Source organism: Prionailurus viverrinus, chromosome A1, assembly GCF_022837055.1.
Source record: "Prionailurus viverrinus isolate Anna chromosome A1, UM_Priviv_1.0, whole genome shotgun sequence".
Classification (NCBI taxonomy): Eukaryota; Metazoa; Chordata; class Mammalia; order Carnivora; family Felidae; genus Prionailurus; species Prionailurus viverrinus.
In genome coordinates this window covers 233,978,281-234,005,825 of record NC_062561.1, presented here as the reverse complement: position 1 = coordinate 234,005,825, position 27,545 = coordinate 233,978,281, and the positions used below count along the sequence as shown (strand labels likewise).

At 46.1% G+C, this 27,545-nt stretch overlaps 1 long non-coding RNA gene across 1 annotated transcript; it reads right to left on the bottom strand.

Moving 5' to 3' along the window:
• Positions 1 to 339: 339 nt before the first annotated feature.
• LOC125169378 (uncharacterized) lies at positions 340 to 26,184 on the bottom strand. The gene is made up of 4 exons (XR_007153675.1): positions 24,804 to 26,184; positions 14,672 to 14,679; positions 5,967 to 5,972; positions 340 to 350 (listed from the first exon to the last, which is right to left on the bottom strand). It is a non-coding gene; the product is annotated as an uncharacterized LOC125169378 (long non-coding RNA).
• Between the last annotated feature and the right edge of the window lie 1,361 nt (positions 26,185 to 27,545).

Below are 27,545 nucleotides of genomic sequence, written 5' to 3'. Positions count from 1 at the left end.
TCACCATATTTTACTTTGCTCCTTTGCCAGGCGAATCCTGGGAGAGAGCACTTGCCGAGGGCATCTGAGAATTTGCAAGCCAGAAGAGAAATCAGGCTGCGGGCAGCTACGCATGAGAGTGCACTTGGCTCCAGGTGTTCTGGAGCATCAGTGGCCCACGCGAGCCCTCAGTAGGATCCTTTCTTTTCCATTTGCATTCATGGTGCTCGATGTGGAAAAATAGGAGGTGGGGGGGAGGTTCTGACGAGGGAGAAATAAAATGGGAAGAGAACTCTGAGGAGTGAGGGACATCTGCTCACCCTGGGGTCTCCTCTGCTGGTTTAAGCCTACAAACAAGAGAGCTTCAGATGCTCCAGATCGCTGACGTGTCAAGGATTTTCTTACTCGGGCTGCCCAGCAGCTAACCTTCTGCCCAGAGTTGCAGAGTGAAGCGCCAGGACAGAAGAGGCCCCTCGCCCCTCCCAGCCCCTGCCCTGCCGCAGACTGCAGCCTGGAGCTCCTACAGCTCTGAGGCCTGCTGGGAATCTTCAGTGTTCTCATGAGATGGAGACAGACCACAAGGACAGTCCTCCTGGGGCTTTGCAGGAAGAGAGCATAGGACAGCGGGGGGTTGTCCTGAGAGGAGGACAAAGGGATAGGCTCACTTATTTGGGGGGACACATGGAAGTCCTTGGAGGACTTCCAGAAATCACCGGGATGGGAAGGGTCTTTGGAGCAAAGGAGTGATGCACCATCACTAATATAGCAGGGATTCTGCAATTCAAAGCCTGCCAACTAGATAAATATTCCATCTGCTTGCACTGCCCCACGAGCGGTGCCTGTAATCTTTCAATCGAGATGGTTTACACCAGTCATGCATTGGGCCTCAGCGTCTCCCATTTAAGTATCTGTTTCTTTTTAGCAGCCCCCACAATTTTAGAAGGATTTCACCAAGGAGATTTGGTTTAAATGATCCCCCCACCCCAGCACTAGTGAAGGTACTTGGAAACAGGATGGAAATATAAATCAGGGTAAATTTTCTACAGGGCAATTTAGCGGGGCGCCTGGGTGGCTCGGTCAGTTGAGCGTCTGACTTCGGCTCAGGTCACGATCTCACGGTCCGTGAGCTCAAGCCCCGGGTCAGGCTCTGTGCTGACCGCTCAGAGCCTGGAGCCTGTTTTGGATTCTGTGTCTCCCTCTCTCTCTGCCCCTCCCCCGCTCATGCTCTGTCTGTCTGTCTGTCTCTCTGTCAAAAATAAATAAACATTAAAAAAAAATTTAAAGGGCAATTTAGCAAGCAAATCAGAAGCCTTCAATACGTGCCTAACTCTGACCCAGTAACTTCATTTACAAGAAATATCTTCAGCCATACTTACAAAGATACTCATCACAGCCTGGTTTCTAACAACACTTGGACACCGCCTAAATTCCCCCAAACAGAGATCCTACATTTCTGACAGGGGAACTGGAAACCAATTACCATGATGGAGACGCAAACAGCTTGCTGCCTGGGCCATATTCACGCTCAATGTTCAGAGAAGAAAAGTGGATGTGAAAAGTACTCGTATCCATATTTATAAAAATATTTGTTGACTCCTAATAAAATGAGCATTACATGTTAGCAATCACCTCTGAATGGCAGGTTTATTCCCCCAAAGAATCCTTCCTTTGTTTGGAATTGAAAGGTGCCAGGTGGAGACATTCTCCAACCTCTCTCGCTCCCGGACGTTTCACCACAGGGGACGACGAGGCAGTGCGGCGGTGGTTCTCGGGAATCTTTTCATCCTCACCCCCTCACCGCTTCCTGTCTGGAGTAGAGACAGCGCTTGAGTTGCAGGAGGGAAAAGACCACTTGCCAAGAAGAGCAGAAACATTTCAGACGCCAGTGCTGCAAACATTCGTGCACAGGTACTTGTGTGCACATCAACCTTCATTTCTCTGGGAATGCGGTCTCTGGCTGAGGTGGAAAATGTACACGTAATGAGAAATTATAAGAAAATGATAAATCATTCTCCCCAGAAGCTGTACCATTTTGCCTTCCCATACCGTACCCGTTGATGATGGACTGGGGCTGAATCTGCTGGTGGCTAGTCCAAAGATCCTTCTTCAAAATGACCCTCTCCTACATTTCCTTTTCCGGATATTCGTATGTCCTGTAATCCAACATCTTCACATAACTCTACTGCGTGAATGCCATAAAATGGCCGACGTTTGTTGTTATTTTAGTATATTTCCACGTGGAGCCACCCGCACCTTCTCATCTCCTACATCAGTGGCTCAACATCATTTCTATCTTGTCCACGTTGGAGAAACGCAGTGAGACAAGCAGGTGGATGCCATGGCGGCTTTGCAGTCAGTGGCAAGCAGAAACGTGGCGAGATCTAGCAGCTTCTGTGAGAGTTGGTAATCAATGTTCCTAAAACCTCAACTCACGGCTTCAATCTTTAGAAGATTTTTCTCCTTTGGGCTCCTGGGTGGCTCAGTCAGTTGAGCTCCCAACTCTTCATTTCGGTTCAGGTCATGATCTCACAGGTTCGTGGGTTCGAGCCCCACATCGGGTTCTGCTCTGCTGGGGCAGCCTGCTTGGGATTCTCTCTTTCTTCCTCTCTGTATTCCCCTCTCCACGCAAGCTCTCTCTCTCTCTCTCTCTCTCTCTCTCTCTCTCAAAAATAAATAAACATTAAAAAATATATTTTTTCTCCTAAAAGTCCTTAAAGTATCTTCTTAGTAGATGCTGAAATTCCTCTATTCCATTTCTCATCAATTCATAATTCCCATGAGCCCAGCAGTGATCTTTCACAGGTGCTTGACATTCTAGGTACTGGAATAGGTTCTGTGACCTTGGGCATTTCAAAACCATAACGTAAAATCTCAGTGCCTTCAAGAAAATAACAACTTTTTTCTTTTTCTAATAAGGTACTCTGATTACTTTGGGCAAACATTTGGAAAAACATACAATGCACAAGATCAAGTTCTGTTTCTGAATAGGAGCCATTTTCCCCCTCATTTATCCCTGTTGATACAGCAGGCAGAACTTACTGAGCAAACAACAGCCTTGAAAAAGACTACAATTATCTTCTAAGAAGTTCAAAGGGGTAAATTCCTAATAGAGAAACCATGCTTCTTTTTTAAAAAAAAAAAAACATGTTTCTATAGAACTATAGAAACATTAAATGATGCTTTGGTCACATTTAGGATAAGCTGATTTGTTTAACAAATAGACCTCACACTGCACGATGGTTCAAACACCACGAAAGTTTAGTTGTTGTGCACATATACCCTTCCAGGTAAACACGCGGGTGTTGGGCTTCGGGGGTGGGAAAGGAACCGTTGATATGTCAACAACACGAATGACCCTCAAACTGGTCATGCTGGGTCTTTTAGGGCTCCTGGTGGCAACACCAATGCCTCAGCCAACATGTGACCTTCTAAGGACTCACAGCGTACCTTCAACTGGTACATGAGCGAGGCTGGGAGAGACTCATAGCAGTAGAGACACATAATCATTTTCTTTTCTTTTTAGAATTTTTTAATGTTTATTTACTTTCGAGAGAGAGAGAGAAACGAAGCACGAGCAGGGGAGGGGCAGACAGAGAGGGAGACACAGAATCCGAAGCAGGTTTTGGGCTCCGAGCTGTCAGCACGGAGCCCGACATCGGGCTCAAACCCACGAACTGTGAGATCGTGACCTGAGCCAAAGTGGGACGCTCACCCGACTGAGCCACCCAGGAGCCCAACACCTACCATTTTCCACTGTTCACGTTCCTGGCCATTTAAAGGCACTAGGATAGGGAAATAAGGCCCCTCCCTGGGTAGCCACTGTCTGGGGATGACTATGGTTGGGGAATGGCAGTCTTTGATGGACAGACAGTAATCCCTGTTTGACAAATTACTGTTCGAAGAATTTGTCATTTGTTTGGTTGATTTCTAGAATATATGGGGACATTAAGACAGGTCTTGGATTTTTTGCCCCTAAATCTTTTCTTCTCTATTTTTTCCAAACGTCTAAAGGTTTCATTTTTATTAACTGTAAGCAATCTAGGCAAGATAGTATAAGCTGGTACCCGACAGTGTTTTTAGATCTCGCTAAAAGAGATCTCTTACTGTCTTTCTCTGTTCCCATCTTCAGCCTGAGGTGTACATTAAATCCTCTCTATCCTTATGTGACGACTCTTAACTCTCATTAACTCTCGTTCTGTTTGCTGTATGTCCTCAGTTCTATCCTCTAATGACAGACTTCCTGCCAGTAATATCCAATTTACCATTTACCCTTTGAGATTTTTTCCCCCCAAATTACAGATTTTTTTAATTTGATGATTTCTCTGAATTTCCTCTTCTTTGTGCATCATGCCCCATTCTTGACTTACAGATTCTACCCTATCTATTAACTTTTCGAGTATATTAAGTATACTTCTTTTTAAATCCTTCCTTGAGATTTAAAATAGCTGCAAACTAGAAATAACCCAAATGTTCACCAACCGAAGGCCGCATTCCTCATGGAGGGATGTTCTCTGTGTGCTTATGTTCTTTCTTTACCTTATGGGTTGGGGGGGAGCTGTTTCAGGGAGATAACACTTCGTCTCTAGTTGTGGAAACCTTGTAGTGAGAAAGTTTTACATTTATCTCTGCCTGGCCCACAACATTTTATCAGTTCTGGACTAATATTTTTTTCCCAGCAGCAATACTGAGATATATAAATAATACAAAACGAACTTCAAGGGTAAACTTTGAGAATCTTTGACAAATAGATACACTAATGTAACCATAAAAGTCATTTCTATTACCCCTGAAATTTTCCTTGGAGATGATGTGCTCCCTACCCCAACCCCAGGCCCCCGGCAACCCCAAATCTGCTTTCTGTCACTATTATTTTGCCTTTTCTAGAATCTCATGTAAAGGGAATAATAGATCGTGTAAAGTCCCTGTGTGTGTCTTGTTTGTTTCACTTAGTATAATGCTCTTGAAATTCATGTAATGTAGTCGTACGTATCCGTAGTTTCTATTCCTGAGCCATATTTCATTTTATAGATATACCACAATTTGTTTAACATTTGCTAGTTAGATGCTGGACATTTGGGCTGTTTTCACTGATTTGCTACTATGAACAAATGCCCGCAAATCTTTGTATCGACAGATGTTCTCATTTCTTCTTGAGTAAATATCTAGGATGGATTTTGGGGCTTCATAATAAACATATGTTTAGTTGCATAAAAAATAACTGCCAAACTATTTTCCAATATGGCTATTCCATTTTGCGTTTTCACCAGTTATGAAACAGTTCTCCTTGCTCCGCATCCCAACCAATACATATTGCCAGTGTTTTTTTTTCTTTTAATTTTTTTTTCAGCATTTATTTTTATTTTTGGGACAGAGAGAGACAGAGCATGAACGGGGGAGGGGCAGAGAGAGAGGGAGACACAGAATCGGAAGCAGGCTCCAGGCTCTGAGCCATCAGCCCAGAGCCCGACGCGGGGCTCGAACTCACGGACCGCGAGATTGTGACCTGAGCCGAAGTCGGACGCTCAACCGACTGAGCCACCCAGGCGCCCCTCCTTAGATTTTTTTTTTAGCACATCTTTTCTTCCACAATATGGCTTGCCTCTTTCATTTCATTAACCGTCTTTTAAACAGTAAGTTTTAAATTTTGACAAAGTGTCATTTATTACAGTTTTCTTTCACAGGCTCTGCTTTTTAATCCCAGAAATCTTTTGCCTAATTCAATGCCACAAAAAATTTTAGCCTAGAAGGTCTGTACTTTTAGCTTTTGCCTTTAGATCTGATATGTTTTGAGTCGGTTTATGTATAAAGTATAATTAAGTATTGTGACTTATTTTTCTATACGGATATATCCAATTGTCCCTCAGTCATTTTTTGGAAAGGACTATACAAGTTTGTTTCACAGAAGACCTTAACTAGGAGTCTAATTCTGGACCTAAATAATATATTTCCATGTCCCCTCCTCCCTTCCACTCTGCTGCCCCAAGCACTGTATACTATTTCTACACATGTAATCAACATGTAACACATTGTTCCTAGTTTTACTTTAAACGCTCGTTTATCTTTTAGAGAAATAACCAATACGAAAAATCTCTTTCCTATTACCCATACATTAATCATTTCCAGCCCTCAACATTGCTTTGTTTAGAACCATTTCCCCCAGCTGGTATCCTCCTTTCTTCTTTTTGAGGAACTCTCTTTAACATTTCCTGTAGTGAAGGTTTATTGGCAAGGGATTTCCTCATCTTTAACTTGCATGAAAAAGTGGTTTTTTGCCTGTTTTTAAAACATATTTTCCCCATGCTAGAATTTTCAGTTGACGAAATTTCTTACCAGTAGTTCAGATGGGCCACTCCATTCTCCTTGTTCATATAGTTTCTGTCCAGAAGTCTGCTGTTCTCTTAGTTTGCTTCCTCTATCGAATGTCTTATTTTTCTCTAGGTGCTTTTAAGGTGTTGTCTTTATTCGTGGTTTTCAGAAATTTGGCTATGATGCGCCTTGTCATTTTCTTCAACTTTCTACTTCAAGAGGTTTGTTGATCTTCCCGACTATGGGGGTTTGTAATTTCCCTCAAAGGTGGTACAATTTTGGTCATTATTTCTTCCCCTTCTTTTCTTCTATTCTTTTCAGACAATGATTATGTATAAGTGAGACTAATTGATATGATGCACAAGCCACTGATGCTTTGTTTATTTTTCTAGTCTTGTTTTTCTCTTTTCCTCATTCTGGATGACTTCTATTCACTAATCTTTTCTTCTGACACATTTTGTATTCCAGGTATTGTATTTTTCATATCTAGAAGTTTCATATGTATCTTTTTCATATGCTTATAATTACAGCTTGCATTACTTTCCTCATCAAGTATGTGCTTCCCTTTATATTCTTGAGCATCAAGGGTTATTTGTAGCTGCTGCTTTACTTTTCTATCTGCTAATTTTATTACCTATCTCTGTAATTTGCAGGGTGATTGTTAATTAATGTATCATTCTCCTTGCTCTAAGTCATGCTGTCTTGCTTTTTTGCATGCTTGGCATTTTGCTAATGGGTGTTGAAATTTGTGAATCCGTGTTGTCTAATTTAGAATTTTATTTTGGTCCTGTATAGAGTAGTGGGACTGGTCCTGATCAATTGTATTACTTTAGATTGGCTTAATCATTTTAGAGTTTGCTTTTAAAATGTTGTGAGGGTGCGTACAGAGAAGATCTTCTCATTACAGGCTGGCTCTAGGCATTCAGTTCTGTATTAGACCTCACAGGGAATGGGTTCTTCTTTCTCATGGACAACCCCACACAGGCATGAGGTTCCTATGTGTGAGCACAGGCTGTTCCTCTTTACGTCGTGGATAAGACTGCCTTACCAGCTCTTGACTCTGCACAAGAGGTTCATTTCCAGTTGCTTCCAACACAAAAATACAGTCCTTGCAGAAACCCCGTCTTGTTCCGAGTGTGCCCCTCCACCTCTCCCCAAGGACATCTACCCCCTCAGTTAGAACATGCACAATCTTCCATTTTAACAAAACACTGAATTTAAGGGACATTAGGGATTTGGGTAGCGCTTTCTGGATGGTAAAGTCTTAAGTATGACAACCTCTTCTGTAAATTCATTGAATTTCCTCAGAAATACTCTTTGAGTATGTCCAGAGTGGGCAGCATGAAAATGGGGGATTTGGGACAAACAGGTCACGCTATTCAGGTATTGTAAGAGCAACACAGAACAGCTTTTTCCAATGTAATGTAACAAACATGATAATTATTGTTTCAAAGAAGACTGAATATTGGCAATATTCCCTGTAATGAATCATTTGTGAGTTTCCTGTGTTAACCTGCTTAAGGCTGTCAAAATTTTGCAAATAACAATGCCCAGTTACTGAAGTATGGATGTAGGAGTGAGACATACCTGGATTCCCCCCCTAAATCCCTTCCTCTCCATTGTTTCCAAGCATCTAATCCTTTTCTGTTCATTAGCCACATTGAACTTGGCAAGGTGGTGAGCTGTCACCCCTCGGGGTACGAGAAACAGATTCAAAGGGCGTTGTCTCATTGTCTCACCAAGAGTAACCTTTACAAGCCCCAGAAACTTTATACAGTCCAACAATAGGAATTAGTGTTACCTAGGCCCCCTTTTATATTTTACTGCACTGTTGAAACTTGTTTTCTGAAGAGCTTCCAGAAAATAGCCTGACTGCATTGGGAGGCTAAAGTGATGGGTTGGAAGATACACAAGACAGTTGGCTATTTTCTAGGCACTGAGCTCACCCCACATCCGGCTCTCCAGGTTATCAGGGGGACAGCTGCTGACTGCCAGGGATGGAGGGCCCCTCCTTAGGGAATGCCCCAGCCCTGCCCAGGCCCTTCATTCCCTCCCCACCTCCCCTCTCTCCTTCTCTCTCTCTCTCTCTCTCTCTCTCTCTCTCTCTGTAATTGCAAATCCTCTTAACTCCGAGGGCGCCTCGGGGTCTGCGATGCACCACCCTTCCCAGCAGGGCCTCCCAGTGTGCGGGGTCCTCCCAGAGCTGACCGGGAGGGTCACCTTGGCCCTGGTAACAGCGCAGCAACAGCAGGTGTCCCCGCGCCTCAGCCATACCCGCCCCTTCACTGCCCTGCACCCGTGGTCGTTTTAGCTTAAAAAGAAACGAGCTGCACAGCTGACAAGGGATAAAGCCGCTGGTCCACAGGGTGTAAGAGTCGTGTTTGTGATTTGACAAAGCTGCTCTCCCCCCACCACTCCCCCCCAGGGGCTCCTCCTGATCTGCCTCCTCCTGGCTCCTCACCCCCTGCCCACACACTCGCTGCTCCCTCAGACCCCCCCACACACCCGGCCCCCAGCCTCACTGCACCGCCTGGGGCCCCAGGCGCCCTCGCTTCCTCCCACCCACCTGCTCCTGCTTTGCCAGAAAAGTCCAACCACTGGTTTGTAGCCCCCTTCCCCGCACCCGCCCTTCATCTGCACCATCGCCGACTTTTCAGGTCAGCGGCCCATTCCCATCTCGGGGATCCCCCTGCGCCCTGACACCCCCGCCCTCGCGGCCCCCGGGGCCAGCACAGCGGCCTCCTACCAGGGCTCCCCCTCAGCCCCCCTGAGCACACGCGGCAGGTGGATGCCGCCCAGTAACGAATGCCCAACCCGCAGCTGACTCCGGCCTCGCAGCCTCGGTTCCACGTACCTTTCGGGAAAGACGCGGATTTTCAGAAAGGCGTCTTCCTAGGGGACTGCTCCCACCACACAGGAGATCCGGGTTTAGACCCGGCTGCTGCGAAAACGTCGGTTTGCGCTAAATTCTGTTGGTTCAAGTGGGTGCAGGTGGCTCCTCGGAGCGGGGGCAGCTGGACGAGGTCGGTGGCCGATGCAGCGAGTGGCCTCCAGTGTGTGAAGACGCGAACACGGGGCGGAACACGGAGGAGGAGCAGCTCTGCCCTCAGGTGCTCCGTGACGCACGGGGGCCCCATCTCCGCACAGACGGCGCCAAACCCGGGGACAGGGGTGTCGTGCCGGCCTCACCCACCTGTCACTTCCAGGAAGGGGCTCTCGGGACTCCCCCCCCCCCCCCCCCCCCCGTGCAGTGATGGGTCGTCCGCTTCCAGACAGACCCTCCGATTCCTCGACTGCACGTGGCGAGCAGGTGCGGTTCTCCCGTGCCTCCGGGGTTCACGCGCGTTCACACTCACGTGCGGCTGACAGGTGCGCGTTCTCTGACCCGGGCCCTTCCGCGGGGAGGTCGGCAGCAGGTGGGCGGGAGCGGGTGCGCGTGCAGCTGAGGGCCACCCGTGGGTTCACCATTCACACCCCGCCCGCTCGGAGGATGCTGTCGGGTGCTCCCGGGGTGCTCCACAGGTGCTGCACACGTGCTCCATGGGTGCTCCTACGATGTGCAAGGGGCTCCTCGGGTGCTCCGCAGGTACTCGGGGTGCTCCGTGGGTGCTCCGGGGGTGCTCCTCCGATTTGCACAGGTGCTACGCAGGTACTCGGGGTGCTCCGTGGGTGCTCTGCAGGTGCTCCTCTGATCTGCACAGGTGTTCCGCAGGTACTTGGGGTGCTCTGTGAGTGCTATGTGGGTGCTCCGTAGGTGCTCCTCCTACCTGCACAGGTGCTCCGCAGGTATGCGGGGAGCTCCATGAGTGCTCCGTGGGTGCTCCGCAGGTACGCGGGGTGCTCCCGGGGTGCTCCGGGGTGCTCCTCCGATCTGCACAGCTGCTCCGCAGGTACTTGGGGCGCTCCGTGAGTGCTCTGTGGTGCTCTGCAGGTGCTCCTCCGATCTGCACAGATGCTCCGCAGGTATGCGGGGAGCTCCATGAGTGCTCCGTGGGTGCTCCGCAGGTACGCGGGGTGCTCCCGGGGTGCTCCGGGGTGCTCCTCCGATCTGCACAGCTGCTCCGCAGGTACTTGGGGCGCTCCGTGAGTGCTCTGTGATGCTCTGCAGGTGCTCCTCCGATCTGCACAGATGCTCCGCAGGTATGCGGGGAGCTCCATGAATGCTCCGTGGGTGCTCCGCAGGTACGCGGGGTGCTCCCGGGGTGCTCCGGGGTGCTCCTCCGATCTGCACAGATGCTCCATGGGTGCTCCACAGGGCTGCACGGGGCCTGCCCAGGCGCTCCCGCCCCGCTGCCACGTGTCGCCCAGGACAGCCGGAGCCCCGGGGCCGTGTTCACGGGCGGAGCCAACCCGCAGCCACATCACAGGAAGGGCCCGTTCTCCTCACCCGGGCCCGCCTCCCTCCCTCAATCCAGTAGCTTCTGCCCCTCCACCTGCCGGGAGTTGGGCCGCCGCACACACCCCTCTGGGAAACCCAGCGGTGTCACCGAGGGTGCTGACGCTTGTTCCCTGGGCCCCAGGTCTCCGCGGACGGAGAGCTCCGGGTCCCACACAGAAGCGGAGACAGCTTTCTGGGCCACTCGTGTCACTCCGCACTGCGACAGCGAGCCTGCGCTGAGTTTCTGCTGAGGCTCACACAGCCCTCACGGAGAAGGGCTCCTTGAAGCAGCACCCCAGCAGGGGTCTCGGTTCCAGGACTGGGGAAAGGCCACATGTTCCCTGGGTCCTGTCTCCCTGCTTCCCATCCTCTCCTGCCAGCATCCCCATCCAGCCTCCTTGACACACGGCCAAGACTCCAATGCACCACCACCTTTTCCTTAAAATACTCAAAAAAACGTATAAAGCCCCACAGGGAACAGTTATACACAAGAGCCATGTGTTTATCTGCGGCCGAGGCCTGTGATCTCGTGGAGATTCAAGGTCAACATTCCATCCAACCCGTTCTCTACCTGGCCACCCCTACCTGGATCCCTCCCACCTGCACAGCCCCTTGGACTCTGTCCTGGCTTGTCTTGTGCCATCTCGGGGCCACCTGGTTTCTCACCACAGTGGGCCCAGGTCCCTGGGGCCTCCACCACTTTCCACAGCAGGAGCCAGCAGGGGGCGCCTCTGTGGCCCTGGACAGACTGGACACAGGAAGGACTTGGCCTCCTCTGGCCTCTCCCTGCTTGCACGTGGCTGTGAGCCCTTAGTTCAAAGGGCACAGGTGACAAGGGGGGGAGGGGAACCGCCACAGAATACCTGGAAGAGAAAAATGGAAACTAAATTATTGCAGAAGTATTATCCAGGTTCCATTGTCCCTTTCAGAGAAGTCACTGAACCCCTTTCTAGACCCAGGACTCGGGGTCTTACCCACATTCTCACACCTTACCCCACAACCGCTCTCATTCTCCTAAAAAAAACCTCATCTCCCAGGTTCCAGAAACTTGCCAAAGGCTGAGTGGCATCGGCCGTGCAGCTCGAAGCCAATGCCGCTATCCGTCTTCAGGCTGGTTCTGGATCCGGTTCCGTCCCCGGGGGCAGAATGGCCTCAGCCCCGTGAGGGTCCACATGCTTCCGTCTTGGCTGGCCACAGGTATCCAGACTTTTGATTCTCCTGTTGGTGCCTCTCCTTTGGACTGTATCACAACAACTAAAAACGCATGTTTACGTTTACTCTTATTTTCTAAGAAATTCTCTTTTTCCGCCGCCCTCGAACACCAGCATTTGGCGAAGGCTACTTTATGCGTATGCCAGCGTGTGCAAGGAGAACCCCGCCGATGCTTCGGTCCGGCTGTGGGTGAGATGTGCTCCTTTCCTCTGCAGCTGACTTTGTGTTTTCACATCTTGTCTCTCACTCGCGGCCCCCTTCATCCCAGTAACACCCTTCTGGTAAATGCCACGACCCGTGCGGTCTGAATCTGGGAATACTTTGCAAATTTTCCCAATCGTGGTTACTGGAAAACTTTGGAACATTCGAAACGGTGAAAACGCAAAGTAAAAGGGTCAAGTGAGAATTCGTATATCCTGACTATAAAATATGGTTTCAGTGGCGGATTTTCGTCTCCTTTTTCGGAGCAGTTAGGTGAAGTGATGAGGACCTTTGTCCCCATGTTCTGAAGGGAAGTTCGGAGGCTGGATTTTAGGCTTTTTTTTTTTCACCCCGAGGGACTTTCCATCGCCATTTCTTTTGACGATAGAAAAGGAGAATAGAAATGAACACTCAAACCACCTGTCTTCAAAAAAAAACCTTCTTTCTCTGGTTATCTCAAGGGCTGACAGCCCAAGATAATTAGCAACCTTAGCTTCTGACCACAGAAACTCTATCTGTTCTGTAATTTTTGAACAAGTTAAAGTATCACACTCTTTGTTTAAATAATTCATGCTAAAAGAGAATATTACCTTAGGTATAAAGAAAGCCTTCCTTCCTAAGAGCTATAAGAATGGTCGTGTTTGAGCAGGTCTTTCTGTCACAATGCGAAGCCAGGGGACAGCGTTCTTTGAACAGGTTATTCTCTATTCCACAGAACAATCGAGAGTCTAAACGTTTCCCTTCCCACGGGCACCTCTATACTAGATAATCATAACTTATTTACGTGTTGTGGAACTCTTAAACAGTCCCCCAAATATGCATCTGACCAAACTGGTTCACTATTTCCCCATCATGGATGCGGACAAAAGCACATTTCCCCTCTTCCGCTGCCATGGGATTAAAAAAAATTTTTTTTTTAACAGTGCTGTACAATTTCACTGTAACTGGGGTGCCTGGGCGGCTCCGTTGGTTAAGTGTCAGCTTGCGGTTCGTGAGTTCGAGCCCGGCGTCCGGCTCTCCACTGACAGCATGGAGCCTGCTTGGGATTCTCTCTCTCTCCCTCTCTCTGTCCTCCCCCGCTCTAGGGGCGTGCAAGCGGGGGCCCCCGGACCCTCACCTGCCCGCGGCCGTGTGGTCTTCTAAAATGTGGTCAATGATTCCACTGCCGTGGAGATCCCTCCCCCATTCCGTTCTGGTTCCCTCTCTCTCCATCACATGTCTGCTTGTATCAGGAGGTGCTGAAGTGGCTGGCGGCATTTCTGGAGGGGGGTTCTATCAGGCGACTGAGATGGGGATACATTCAGCTTGGGCTTGGAGACACGTGTGCACGAGGCTGGCAGTCACCTCCGTGTCACCTCCCTCTCTCGTGTCCTCCACGTGCCTGATGCAGAGGTGAGGGGTGAGAGGGCTGTCCTGGGCACAGCCCCTGAAGTCTGCCAGTAGTGGAGGAGAAAGATCCGGTCTCTGTAAGTAATCATCTGCTGTCTCAGCTCGCACAGAAATGAAAGTGGACAGAAGTGTTCCAAATTTGGAACCCTTGAGAAATTTTAGAAATGTTAGAAAATTTTAGAAATCAAATCCTAAAATTTCACCTGTGATTCCACATAACACACGTTACTGATAACGAGAAATCAACTTGGCTTAACAATTATTTTCTATTCTCACGATGGAGAAAGACATTACAAGCGTTATTGTATGCTGGGTCCAAGGGCATGCAAGCAAGACATATGGGAAATTATTCTAGAATGGGTTGCCAGGTGATTAACACAAGCGCTCTGTTGTTGTTTTTCTTGACTTGATCAGATAAGCAGTTTCTATCATTTTTTTTTTTAATTTGAAATTTGTCGCGCTTTTTAAAATCTAAATAAATACTTTTCACGTTTGATTTTGCACTGGGAATTTTGCCCTCCTTTCCTTTCAAAAGTCCCCCCTAAGTTATATAAGCTTCAGATGCTCTAAACGTGGGATCTGGGCTTAGGTATGTGCTTAAAAATGTTGTATTTTAGGGGCGCCTGGGTGGCGCAGTCGGTTGAGCGTCCGACTTCGGCTCGGGTCACGATCTCGTGGTCCGCGAGTTCGAGCCCGGCGTCGGACTCTGGGCTGACGGCTCGGAACCTGGAGCCTGCTTCCGATTCTGTGTCTCCCTCTCTTCTCTCTCTGCCCCTCCCCCGTTCATGCTCTGTCTCTGTCTCAAAAATAAATCAAACGTTAAAAAAAAATTAAAAAGAAATGTTGTATTTTACGGTGAGTTAAGCGTAAGTGACTACAAGTCCATGAAATACGTTTCTCCAAATTCATAGAGGAGCCCTTCTCGCTGTCATGCTTACGCGAGCGAGTGTGTGTTCCCTTTGTCCCTGCAGCAAACAGGAGCACGTTCTAGATTCAGAACAGAGACTTTCCAGCTGTCACGCGTATCTGCGGGTGTGTGTAAACGCCCACTAGTCTTCTCTCCTCAACCCGTCTACCCAGAAGACATCACCTGGGCACCTTCTAGTGCTGGTGTGCAGTGGGCCACCAGGTAGAAACAAGAAAAAGGTAGGTGGTAGCCCCGTGGGGGCTCCTGGTGTAGAGGGGCCATGAATTTCAGGATCACACAGAGAAAGCTATGGCAGCCACGAGGATCCTGGGGAAGAGAGGAGCCAGTGCTGAGGGGACCTGCCCCTTCCTCTTTGTTCCCGTGCATTCCCACACTGCCTTTCTCTCTTGTTCTGGAGGAAGTTTCTAATTCCTGGAGCCCAGACTGTCTGATTCGCCATCAGTCTGTCTATCAGGCACTGTCTCTCTCTCTCTGTACTCTTTTTACTGTCTCCCGCTACCTCTTCCTGTTTTCTTCCTCTCAGGCTGACCTTTGAAAGCACTTCACATGTTTTTAAACACCAGGCTTGTTTAGGGTTCAAGTGCTCAGACAGTTGTAGGAAAGTTTTGATCTAGCCATGGGCAACCTTGGCTTTGCTGTGTGACCTTAGGAATGTCACCAAATAATCTTCACTCCTAAAGGGACAATCACACCTCCTTCCATGAACCATACTCTGAAGATTCCATTCCTTAAAAGATATGCGTATGCACTTTGAAAGATTTAAAAATCTGTCATCTATTTATCATCTATCTATCCATCCATCTATTATCTATCATCTATCCATCCATCCACCCATCCATCCATCTACTTAACATCTAGCTATAATTATTATATTTAGTGTTATCAAGGACATGCAAATAACTTTTAATTTTTTTCTTCTCAAATAATTTAAACAAAGGATGGTAAACTAGTTTGAGAAAATTAATATGTATCACAAAAGTTTGGAAAAAATGTTTCAGAACACACGAACTTAATACTCTCAAGCTATTAAAATGTGAAGTATTCCAACGGCCTGAACTCACGTCAAAGAACAAACTGTTGGGGAAATTAACCATAGGTGTTGGGCAACCCCATCGCTCCTGACCTGAGCTTCCCACAGCGGTGTGATTTTAGCCATGTTATATTATGTTTCATGCACAGAGTCCCTCTCTCCCCTTGCATCGTGAACTTTCGGAGGGCAGAAAACTGAATGTTTTTCTCTATGTTTCATCACTGTTACTCCTGAACTAATAAAAGTCTGCATATTTGAATGGACTCAGTGGCCTCTCTTAACATACCTCAAGCTAGGAGCTTTCCAGCATCTTTTTCCAGTCTGGTCAATTATCTTGCTCTGGCTGCCATAACAAAATAGCATAGGCTGGGGGCGGCAGGGGCGGGGGGTGGGGGTGGTTAAACAAAAGACATTCTTAAGGTCTGGAGGCCAGAAGTCCAAGATCAAGGTGCCAGCAAATTTGGTTTCTGGTGAGGACTCTCTTCCTGGCTGCCTGGCCACCTCGTCACCGTGTCCTCTCATGGCCTCTCCTCAGTGAATGTGCAGAGAGCGAGAGAGTTCTCTGGTGTCTCTTCTAATAGGAACACTAATTCCGTGGGACCAGAGCCCCACAGTTATGAACTCGTTAATTATTTCCTTCCAGGAACCATCTCCTGATACAGTCTCACTGGAGGTGATGGCTTCAATAAATGAATTTGGGTGGGGGAGAAAGAAGCCTTCAGTCCATAACAGCTAAGTTGGCAGAATCAGACACAAGGTTGTATTTTCACATCAAGCTGAGACTTGCGATGTGTCTCCACCTCTACCGCTCCCGGGACTTTGCTGGTACAAGTTGTTTTTCAAATTCCCCCACTTTTACTCAGGGCCAAAAACCACTCAGAGGCAGAGCCAGACATGGACCTCATCACGGATGGGGGTGGTCTTGCTCCCAACATTTGACATTTTTTCTATATCATTCTTTTCCAGTACAACCCTAGTCCTCTTCCTGTCTCTAACCGCAGACACACATTCCCAGGTGCCACCATATGTCAGCCTCGGTGAGGTTGAAGCCGACAGCTTCTTCCGGGAGGTTGAACTGATGGGAGACTCCCCAGCCTGGCACACAGCTTAGAAGATGCCTTCCAAGAGCAATAACACATATGGTTATTTTGCAATAGCCTACGGGTTCCCTGGATTATGACCTACCGGGTTTCAGGGAGCCATTTTCTTCTTCTCCCTTGGTCCTTTCAGGCTTAAACACTTTGTGCCCTCAGCAGGTTTGAGCACCTGAAACCCGTCCCCTCTCTCAGGTCATCAGAGAATGCAATGATACCGCCTGTCATGCTGACACCAGTGACCTGTCACTGTTAACTATGTGCTCTAGGGAATGGCCATCCAGTCAGACATGGTTTCTCCCTCACAGACCTGTTTAAAATAAAGTTTTCTTGTCTACCACTATGTGGATTGCATCTTCCTTAGTCTCTTGTGAGGGAGTTCACAAAAGTCTTTCAAATCTAGAAAATGGTGTGTGCCCAAAAACGTGCTGTCTCCTGAGCTTCCCTCAGCCACTACGTCAGCGTCAGAAGTTCAGTGATATATTAATTTTAGAAAAATCAGCATTCTCAGTGTTTCCACTTTATTAAATCTGTGTTGGCTAAGATTTTACTTGGTTTTCTTTCTTGTTAGTTTTCTCTTGCTCCCCCTGGCATTAGAGGTCAAAACTAACCCGTCCACTGGACTCACGCTCATTTCAGACTCTCTTTTCTTCCAGTGTTCCATTCCTCGCTGAATTGGCAATTCTCAAACAACCAGCAACACCTTTGGATGCCCGTTTTCGAGATTCGTAGAACAACTCCCAGGGCATGCATGTTGGTCTTTAGAGTTTGTTCATCAAAGACCGTGTACGCTAGACGGACATCTGGTCACCCAACATACACGGAGCTGGTATGTAACAACCCTGCCGTTAAGCTGGGTCATGGCCATAATGATGGGAACTTGTCCCGGAGCGAAGCTAAAGAAGGCCCTTTCGATTTCTCAACGTTTATTTATTTTTGGGACCGAGAGAGACAGAGCATGAATGGGGGAGGGGCAGAGAGAGAGGGAGACACAGAATCGGAAACAGGCTCCAGGCTCTGAGCCATCAGCCCAGAGCCTGACGCGGGGCTCGAACTCCAGGACCGAGAGATCGTGACCTGGCTGAAGTCGGACGCTTAACCGACTGCGCTACCCAGGCGCCCCTCGATTTCTTACCCAAGACATGACATTCCCATTTCACTCTGGAAACTGAAGGATTAGAGGCTGTTAAATTGGGAAATATCCATAAGCAAGGTTCCAATTACTTTCTCTGTGGTCCACGTGTCTTGAAGATGTATCCAGTAGACTGGAATTCCCATGTGGAGCTGCCTTAGGACAGCTGTGGGATCATGCAGTGCCCATCCCTCACGGCGATGTCATTCTCTGTCACACTGTGTCAGCACAACTGGAGGAGACCGAGGACCATACATACAGCATGCCGGACTGCTCAAGAAGGAGCTGCTGCCCACACCACCTGAGCTGACAGCATTTGGACACAGGTCTCACAAGTTCTGAGGGGTAAAGGTGAATCCTCAGTCGGGCCCGCTCCTTCCCTCCTCCCAGGTTGGATTTCTGCTTCTAACCTTGCCAACAAAAGCACTGGCACCAGGCCCCGAGTGATGGTCACAGCTTAGGGCTGACCAGGAAAACACATCAAGGAGAGACAGAAGGAAGCTGATCCGCTTGGAAGGTTTCTGAGGGAGGGCACCCCAGAGAGGACGAGGCCTAATTTAGACTGTATCTCATGACCCCGGCAAACTGGAGAACCTTCTGGTGAAGGTGATGCCGCCTCACTGTCATCCCAGATCTTATGATCGATCATAACACAGCTCCCTGACTGAACCGACCTACTACAAGAACATTTGTTTACTTCAACGTGGGGGAATACAGAGGTGAGGGGGCAGGAAAGGGGAGGAAGCCAGAGGGGAGGAGGGCGAGAATGGGGGACAAGAGAGGGAAGGACTGTGAGGTTTAAGGAGTGGACAATCCCTCGGTGGTCACTGGGGAATCCTGAGGAGTGGCAATACACTCAGTGATATCTGGGAGCCTCAGTTCTGGGCATTCATCCAACATTTCTTTTATTCCTATCAGCTTATGCCTGTTGATAGGTCCTTCCCTGTGCAGCTCAGATATCTTGGCCCATCCCTTCCATTGCCTACCAGGATCAGCACTATCCTGCCTTAGTGCCATTCCTTCTCAACTGATCAAAACTCCAAGGGAGATAAACAGCAAGCTTTCTTAAATTCTAAAGAACATAATCTTCAATGGGGGAAAAAAAGAAAAAAAACAGGGCGCCTGGGTGGCTCAGTTGGTTAAAGGTCCGACTTCAGCTCAGGTCACAATCCTGCAGTCTGTGAGTTCAAGCCCCATGTCAAGTTCTGTGCTGACAGCTCAGAGTCTGGGGCCTGCTTCGGATTCTGTGTCTCTGTCTCTCTCTGCCCCTCCCCCACCCGTGCTCTGTCTCTGTGTCTCAGAAATAAATGTTAAAAAAATTTTTTTAAAGACTAGAAGGTATATAAATGACTTAGAACTACTGTTTCTATAATGGGAAAAGACCAATATCTATTTTCACATTTTTCTGGAACTGACAGACTAAATTTCTTTAGCAATTTTCTACGATGAATTGATGGTATTTGAGATGTTAGATAAAAGTAGTGAATTGTGTTTTCCACAGTTTGATTTGATGACCAAAGTGGAAATCAAGATGAGAGGTACTTAGATTCTGAAGTATGGGCTGTGTTTTTGGACTTAGCTAATCAATTGGTGATAAATGTACAGCATCATCTAATTTCTGAATTCTGATTTTTTTAACAAGTATGAAAATCAGCAGAGTTCATATCATCTGTATGATTTAGAAATTTGTGCTCAGAGTCTTTAAACACACCAACCTCCTTTAAAAGCAAAATAACTACAGACCCTACAGAAATCCATCATGCCAGCCTGCAGCGGATAGTACTTTATCTTGTTGTCAGCCTTCGTGTATTTTGAGGAAAATAGACCTAAATAATCTCAACCCCCCCCCTTTTTTTATTATCATTAAGGTGTAATAACTCAACACTTTAAAAACCTTTAGAAAAATTTCATAAAAGATGTAGAATTCTTACTTTGGGAACACAGGTACAATCTCCATTGTTCATTTCCATGTTTTGGTTTATAACTGAAACTGGTTACATTTGACTGGTTACAGTCAAATGGTTTGTACCATTGACATAAATTAGAAAAACAAAACAATTTATTGGTTTCTCAAAAAGCATTCAGAAGCAGGTATTACATTTTCCAGAAAGAAAAGCAGAGCAACTGAAAGTCTGTATGCACCGAATGAGATGAAAGAGTGATCCTTGGGCTGGTTTCTGTCCTTTGTTTGTTCCCTACCTGCCTACCTTAGGAGGAAAAACAAACAAAAGATCCAGTTAGAATCTTCACAGTCACCTTGTCCAATTTTCTCCTCTATCCAGGTTACCTCCTTTCCGAGTATACCAGATGTTCCAGCAAAATATTTGTAATTTACCCTTACTTTTCAATCTTTGTTAAGTGTCTGATTTAACGACTATTTCCAAAGAATTGTGGCTTAATTAGTTGCAGGTATGGGCAACAACATGCCTTACAAAAAGAGGAGAATGAAAAGCCCAAATTGTATCACTTTTACACAAATCTTATTACTCAGCACAGTAATGTTCAGTTGTGGTGGGATGGTTCCCCATCAGCAGGCTAACCATTGCTAAAAAGAGGCTGCTTGGCTGTCTTCAAGCAGAATGAGCATTTTCCCTATTTATGGGACTCACTGGCTTAAAACACCAGGTCTCGTTTATCCAAACTCAGAAGAGATGGAACATGTGTCAATTAATTATGTTGTTGAATTATAACTGCCAAGATTTGTGGGAGGACACGTTCTGTTTCTTCTGAGAAAGGCCCACCAAGCCTGGACCTCATAATGTATTCTGGTCTCAGGAAAGGGACGAACCAGAAACAGATTGTTATTTCCTTGGGGGCAGGTTGAAGATCTAGGAAGCTGGGTGAGGAGAAGGAAGATAGGAAGCAAAGCCTATATGCGTGTCTCCCCCTCCTCCATTTTCTAAGCAGATTTGGGGCCACCAAATCTTCAACACAAGGTGATGATGACCTCTTTGAAAGGGAGTATGTGCTGTGTCCTCTCTGACCTTGTGCATTTACCTCCTTATACTTCTGTCTCCACAGAAGACACAAGGCACTTGAGGGAACAGATCTTGACATGTACACCATCCATCATTTCATCCCCCTCTTTGAGCCCAATGGTGGAGTATCGTGTGATTTCCAATTGTGTGCAAACTTGCTAATGTCTTGTTCTGTCTTGTTTATCTTTAGATTATGTCTAGATTCTAGAATAAGAATGGGAAGGCCCCCTACATGCAGAATCAGGACACTGCTTGAGCAGAGGGAGTTGGATAAATGTACACCATGAAACATTCTCTTAAAGAGCTCGTAGTTATTAAAGGTGATGACTGAGATTCTCAGCAGGAGTAAGAAATTCGCTTAGTTTTTTCCAGGTGAAGGGAAGTCTGAAGAGATTGAGGCTGGGGTGGAAAGCCCTCTTGGTGGGGAGTTGCCAAGCCAGGTTTGAACCTGTGTCTCTGCTGCACCTGCTGGGGTCCTCAGGGCATCCTTTCCTCTCTGTCAAACGAGGGAATTTCACCACTTTCTCCTAAAGTTAACCTCACACTCAAAAACTCCACTCTTTCACAAAACTTAGATTCTTGGAACTTCTAGTGAGGAAAGAAACAGAGGAAGGGGGATAAAATTATCGAGGAAGTCACAAAGGAGAATGGTGTGTTTTGAGGTGCTGGGTGAAGGGGTCCTGTGAGCTGTAGGGTTGCCTTGAATCCACTTTCTGAAGGGCTGTTTGGGCATCGCTGCCTGGATATCTTCCTGACAGGATTTTCCTCGTGACTTGATGTGGCCGCCACCTTCCTTCTCTCAGGGAACGGCGAGGCATGTCGACCAGGGGACACATGATCTCAGAGGGCACACAGATCCTGTAAGGAGCATCTGTTAGCAGGAAACAGGGAGTGACTGCAATTGTGAGGTGAAGGCGTGGGAGGAAATTGAAGGGGAAGAGAACTGTGGTTGGGCCTTTACTGTCCTCACCACTCCTAACTTTTCTGAGGAAAGATGGCCTCTGAAACCGCTACCGTGATGAACAACTGACTCTTCCACAATCCCAAATTCAGCCTATATCCATCACGATTGGAAAACAGTAATTCAGCAAAGCCTTCTGTGTCTCTACAGTGAGACTCATTTTCAAAACATTAATAGAAGCTTTTCAAACTAGAGATGACCACTTATAACTCTGTATATTGTGTGAGGAATGATTTTACAAGGGTGACTTTTGGACTTTACTTATTCTGTTATGCCTTTGGTGGCTGGCCTTATGAACTCTGAACCAACCAAAACACACAGTTGTTTATCAAATGCCATCTTGTTTCGGTTCTGGCTCTGTGATTGCAGGGGTGAGGTGAGAGCTTCAAATGCTTCCTAAGAAAACTTATGCCAAGCTGATTAATGAGAGAATAGCCATGTTAGCTATTCATTTTATAAACAAAATCATACCTGCTGTAAATGTAAACCAAGTATAATTCCAGGAAAATAATATTATTATGGGTATTGTTTAAAAGATAATTTCCTGGGGCGCCTGGGTGGCGCCGTCGGTTAAGCATCCGACTTCAGCCAGGTCACGATCTCGCGGTCCGTGAGTTCGAGCCCCGCGTCGGGCTCTGGGCTGATGGCTCGGAGCCTGGAGCCTGTTTCTGATTCTGTGTCTCACTCTCTCTCTGCCCCTCCCTCGTTCATGCTCTGTCTCTCTCTGTCCCAAAAATAACGTTGAAAAAAAAAATTTAAAAGATAATTTCCTTTTACATTAAATAGCTATAGTCGTGTAGTCAGGAAGTTCAATCATTTCTGCTTATTCTTGACAAGCTGGGAGCCAGGAGACACTTTAAATGGAAATTTACATTATATATTTCAAATGGATCCAAAACAGTACTTTAAATCGTGTTTCAATCTTGTTTTGTTAAGAATGAAGTAGACCCTGAAAAGAGAAGCTGGACACATAAGCACGTGTGAGATTGTGTAGAATGGATCTCTATAAACAAAGATTCTAGAAAACAATCACAAGAAGGAAAATTGTGGCACAGCACTTGTTTATTTCCCTCGCTTTCTAAACTGACCGCCAAATAGGTTCTTCAAGGGATGCTTTAAATTTTTAATATTTCATAGAATAGAGATGCTTAGAATCCAACTGAATTGGTCGGGGATGGAGTCTGGGTGATATTTATTAAAAACAAAAACAAAGCCCAAAACAAAAAACTCCCCAGATAACGTGCAGCCACAGCTGATAACCACTTTGATTGTCAACGAGCTCAACGGGGGGAGAACAGACCTCCCAGAGAAGCTTTAAGAAATTCTTCTTCTGGGACTCTTTTAGCACTAACAGGCGTCCAACCTTGCAATAGGAGCGAGGTCTTTTAAGCGTGTGGGCAGCCCGAGTGATCAGGGCAAATACAGATTTAAAAAACTTAAACAGTAATTATTTCATTATCTGTGGTTAAGAACAGCTTAATCGTTATAACATGCTTCACTATATATTTTTATTATGTTAATTTTTGCCTCCACATTAAATGGGCTTTTTCAGCATTTTAGTCAATTAAAAATTATATATACATATGAAATTATGCATATTTTGTCTATACATGTGTGTATATTATGTATGTGCATGCATATATATACACGCATACAAACAGTTGGCTGTTGAACAATGTATGCATGATTCTTATTTTTTATTAATATGGAAAAGGACTGTAAATGTAAATTTTCTCTTATGATTTTCTTAATAACACTTTCTTACCTCGAGCTTACTTTATTATAAGAATAAAGTATATAATGCATACAACATAAAAAATACATGTGTTAGTCGACTTTCTGCTATTGGTAAGGTCAACAGTAAGCTATTAGTTGTTTTTTGTGGCGGGGGAGGAGGGTCAAAAGTTATATGCGGATTTTCAACTGCTGACGTCAGTGTCCCTGACCCCTGTGTTGTTCAACTGTGTATTGAAAAGTTGAGAAAGAAAGAGGTAACAGGATCATGAATACTGAAATATGAAATGTGGCTTTCACTCAACAGAGTGGGCTTCCTAGGCCATGCATCTTCTGTGCTCATGCTGACAGTCAGCAGTTCATTCTAGAAAAGTCTTGTTTTATGCAAGAAATAACGGAATATGGTGTGCTGGAGAGATGAATATAACTTAACAAATTAACCTTCCACAGGATCTGACACAAACTCCTAATAAATTAAAACCCTGATTGGCTTTCCTTGTCACATATGTCCCATTACCCATAGAAACATTGCTAACGCTTCTTGACTGTATCACAGAACCATCGTGAGGCTGGTGGGGCCAGTCTCGGACACCACTCAAGATGCCTGAGGATCTGCAGAACAAACAGGAGCTTGATAGGGGATTTGTGCAGAAGGCTGCCCAGGCTCACTCTGATGGAACCCTCCAAGGAGCTGTCAGGCCTTAGCACAGCCGGGAGCACGGAGACTTTGTGGCTATGTGAAGAAGAATTGCACTAAACTGTTTCCTAAATGGTAGGATTTATTTCAATGCTCACATACAATTGCATGAGACAAACTATTTACATAAAACATAAGTACAAAAAATATAATACAATTTATACTGTACATAATCGGGATTCTCTTATTTCGTCCCCCAAAGTGTTGGCAGGTAGAGATGGGAGGGAGGGGATGCTATGGAAGGAAAGATGGCACTCTGAGCAACATTCAGGGTCATTCTTCCTGAATTTGTTTGAAAAAATAAAATGAATTGGCTTGGATCGTAGAAACTGGCAATTCACCGAGAGCAGTGAGTGGGCACGGCATTCTCCCTTCTGGAATAACAGCTCATTTTCTTATAAATATGTTTGCTTTCCTCAGCGTTGGGACTTGGAGGAGGTGTGAGTTGGTTTCTGCTGATTGGTGGGTAACACCTGCCCCACCCCACCCCCCCGACTGCCCCTTCTCAACATTTTCCATAGTTGACCCAAATGCAGCAACGGATGAGCTCCCGGCCTGGGGTGTCACAATCGGTGTCTCAAACTGACTCTTGAACACAATGCACCTGTCAGGTGTCATTAAACAACATTCTTGGATACAGCGCCAGACAGCTCTCTCCAGTGAGCATTTAAGACCAACAAACTGATGAACAGAAAACATAAAAGTGAAGACTATTGGAAATTTGTATTACACATTTCTAACGACAAGGTTTCAAAAGAAACCTTGAAAAACCAAATGTAAGGACTAAAAAAAAGGGGGGAGGTGGCACCCAAGAAAGTGAAGACAGATCTGCAATCCATGAGGATTCCAACTGGGCAATCAAAAACTCTGTTTTCTCATTCAAGGGAAGGGAAAGGCAACACTGTCTCATCTACAAAGTTCCGTTATGATTCATACATATGGTCTTTTAAAAACTAATTTTAAGGTCAGTAACTATCTGCAAGTTTACCAAGGGCTGAAGTTGGCTTTGGTTGGAGAAGGTTCAGTGAAAAAAAGCAAAACAATCCCAAGGAAGTTTATTTTGTATCGCAAAACAGCAACAGCAAATTCACACAGAATGAGGCATTTAACATTTCATAACGTCTTCAAAAGTCACATCAAGGGGCGTAACACGCAAGCTTCGTTATACGCTTTTGAAGAATCCTACAAGGGAGCAAGTTTGTGCATTTTCTTTGCAGATGATGTAGAGTCTCAGTGGTGACTGTAGGTGCCTGGGTTGAAGGTTCACACTGTGCTTTCCTTCAAAGTGCAGAAGTTAAAGTTTGATTTTGGCCAGCAGTCATGGTATAAGAGAAAACACCTTCAGCAGAGAAAACACTGTTAACTTTCTTAACCCAAATTAAGGGTGACAACTTTGTGAACTTGTGAAGCAGTTTTGAAATTGCCTTAAAACACACACACACACACAATGTTCTAGGTGGTTCTCACTCCACTCACGGTATCTGTGCCAGCTGCCACGAGCCTGATTTTCCTGTACCTTGGACTTGCCTGAAAGGGGTCAGTAACAAAAACTCTAACTTCTATAGACACCACATCGGCATCCCCACTGCAGACCAAACACTAAGGTGTTTTCACGGAAGATGTAAAATTAAGGTGATGTCAGTTTCTGGAAGGCTGAGACCAGATTAACTTGAACTCTGAGCACACTTCTGCACCTGTTCCGGTGCTACATGCCCTACCCAGTGGGGGCAGACATGACACCCGACTAGGATGTGCTCCTTGGTCATTTTCTATTCCTGAGTTCAAAGAGACAGGTAAGAATGATTTTCTTCAGAGTGTAGCCAGTCAGTCCTCTGCTTTGAATTGGAACCAACAATATCCAGATGGGAGGACAAATCACCATCTTAAACAAGGCACTGGCAACTTTGTATAGAGAAAATGAAACTCTCTGCACTTACGGAGGATGGCTCACAACGCTCTCTTCTTAGTGACATGACAGAAGGCCTGTTTGGATTTTCCAGAATCCAGATTGGGCTCCCAGCCTGTATTTGTCTAGCATTTGAACTGTTTTTTTTTTTTTTTAATTTTTTTTCAACGTTTATTTATTTTTTTTGGGACAGAGAGAGACAGAGCATGAACGGGGGAGGGGCAGAGAGAGAGGGAGACACAGAATCGGAAACAGGCTCCAGGCTCTGAGCCATCAGCCCAGAGCCTGACGCGGGGCTCGAACTCACGGACCGCGAGATCGTGACCTGGCTGAAGTCGGACGCTTAACCGACTGCGCCACCCAGGCGCCCCGCATTTGAACTACCATTTGAACCACCGTTCACCTAACATTTGGGCCACTTGGCCTTTCAACCAAAGCTAAAAAATAATAGGGTCGTGGTCAAACTCCTGGCCTCAGATTTCTTACTGAATATGAAGAGATGGAGTGGATGGTATTGCCAGCCCAACATGGTGGTTTAAGAAACGCCACAGCGTGGTTTTCCACCTCTCCTTTGCTCCTTTCAGGTTTTTAAATGTCCTTGACTAGTTATCCTCATCATGTCAATACAGTAAAACCTGTTTGCTTGAACAAAAATGGATTCTGACTCTGGTCATGGGTAATAAGCTTGATTGCTTTCTGTGGCAGAACTAATACGATCTTTTGCAAATACTATGAGACAGCTTACACTAGGAAATGAACACGCTGTCAGGCTCCGCTTTGGGTTTTGATGATGTTCTAAGTCCCTGTGCGGCATAAGCTATATTTTCAAGAGAAAACAATCCCTGTTCCTGATGCTTTCGTAATATAGACCAAATTTTTGATAATGTGACATATGACATATGACATATGAAAAAACTTTGATTCATCTACTTCCCAAAACATGTATAACACACCCTTAATATAGTCCATAAAAAAGGAGTATAGAATAGTCATTACAGAAATTCCTGCCAATAATTCAACAATGCATCTTGTTCATTACTTGTCAGTTTCCAAAAGAGAAAAGCAAGGATTCCAACAACGTATTTCCCTGTGTTTTATCAGGCTATCAAAACAGATAACATGAATACCTCGAGTCGGCATTTGTAGAGTTACAAAGCATCTTTAAATCAGTTCTTATTAATGACCTCAATAGGGGAGAGCAGCCGAAATAAATTCCGCCGTGGCTCCTGGCCTCCAAATCTTTTCTCTCACACGGGGATACACCGTGCGATGACTGGCATTTCTTTTTGTGCATTTCTCAGGCCAAAGTGACTGTTACTTTATGTTTTTCCATTTCATTCCCATTGAGAGAAGCAAGGGCTCAGAATGGCTTTCTAGTTTCTGATCATCGTAGGTAACCAAACTTGCAACATTGTGTCAACGTATTATCACCAGGTCAACAAGAATTATCATGACATAATGGAGACATTAGAAGGGATGGAAGCATGGGGTAAGCCAACGCGGTCTGAGAATTCCACTTTGCCCCATCCTATCCTGGAAAGCACAGCAGAGAGTTTGCATATGAGTTGATTCAAGGTAATCATTTTAGTCCCCACCTTCATGAACATTGATTATTGGAGC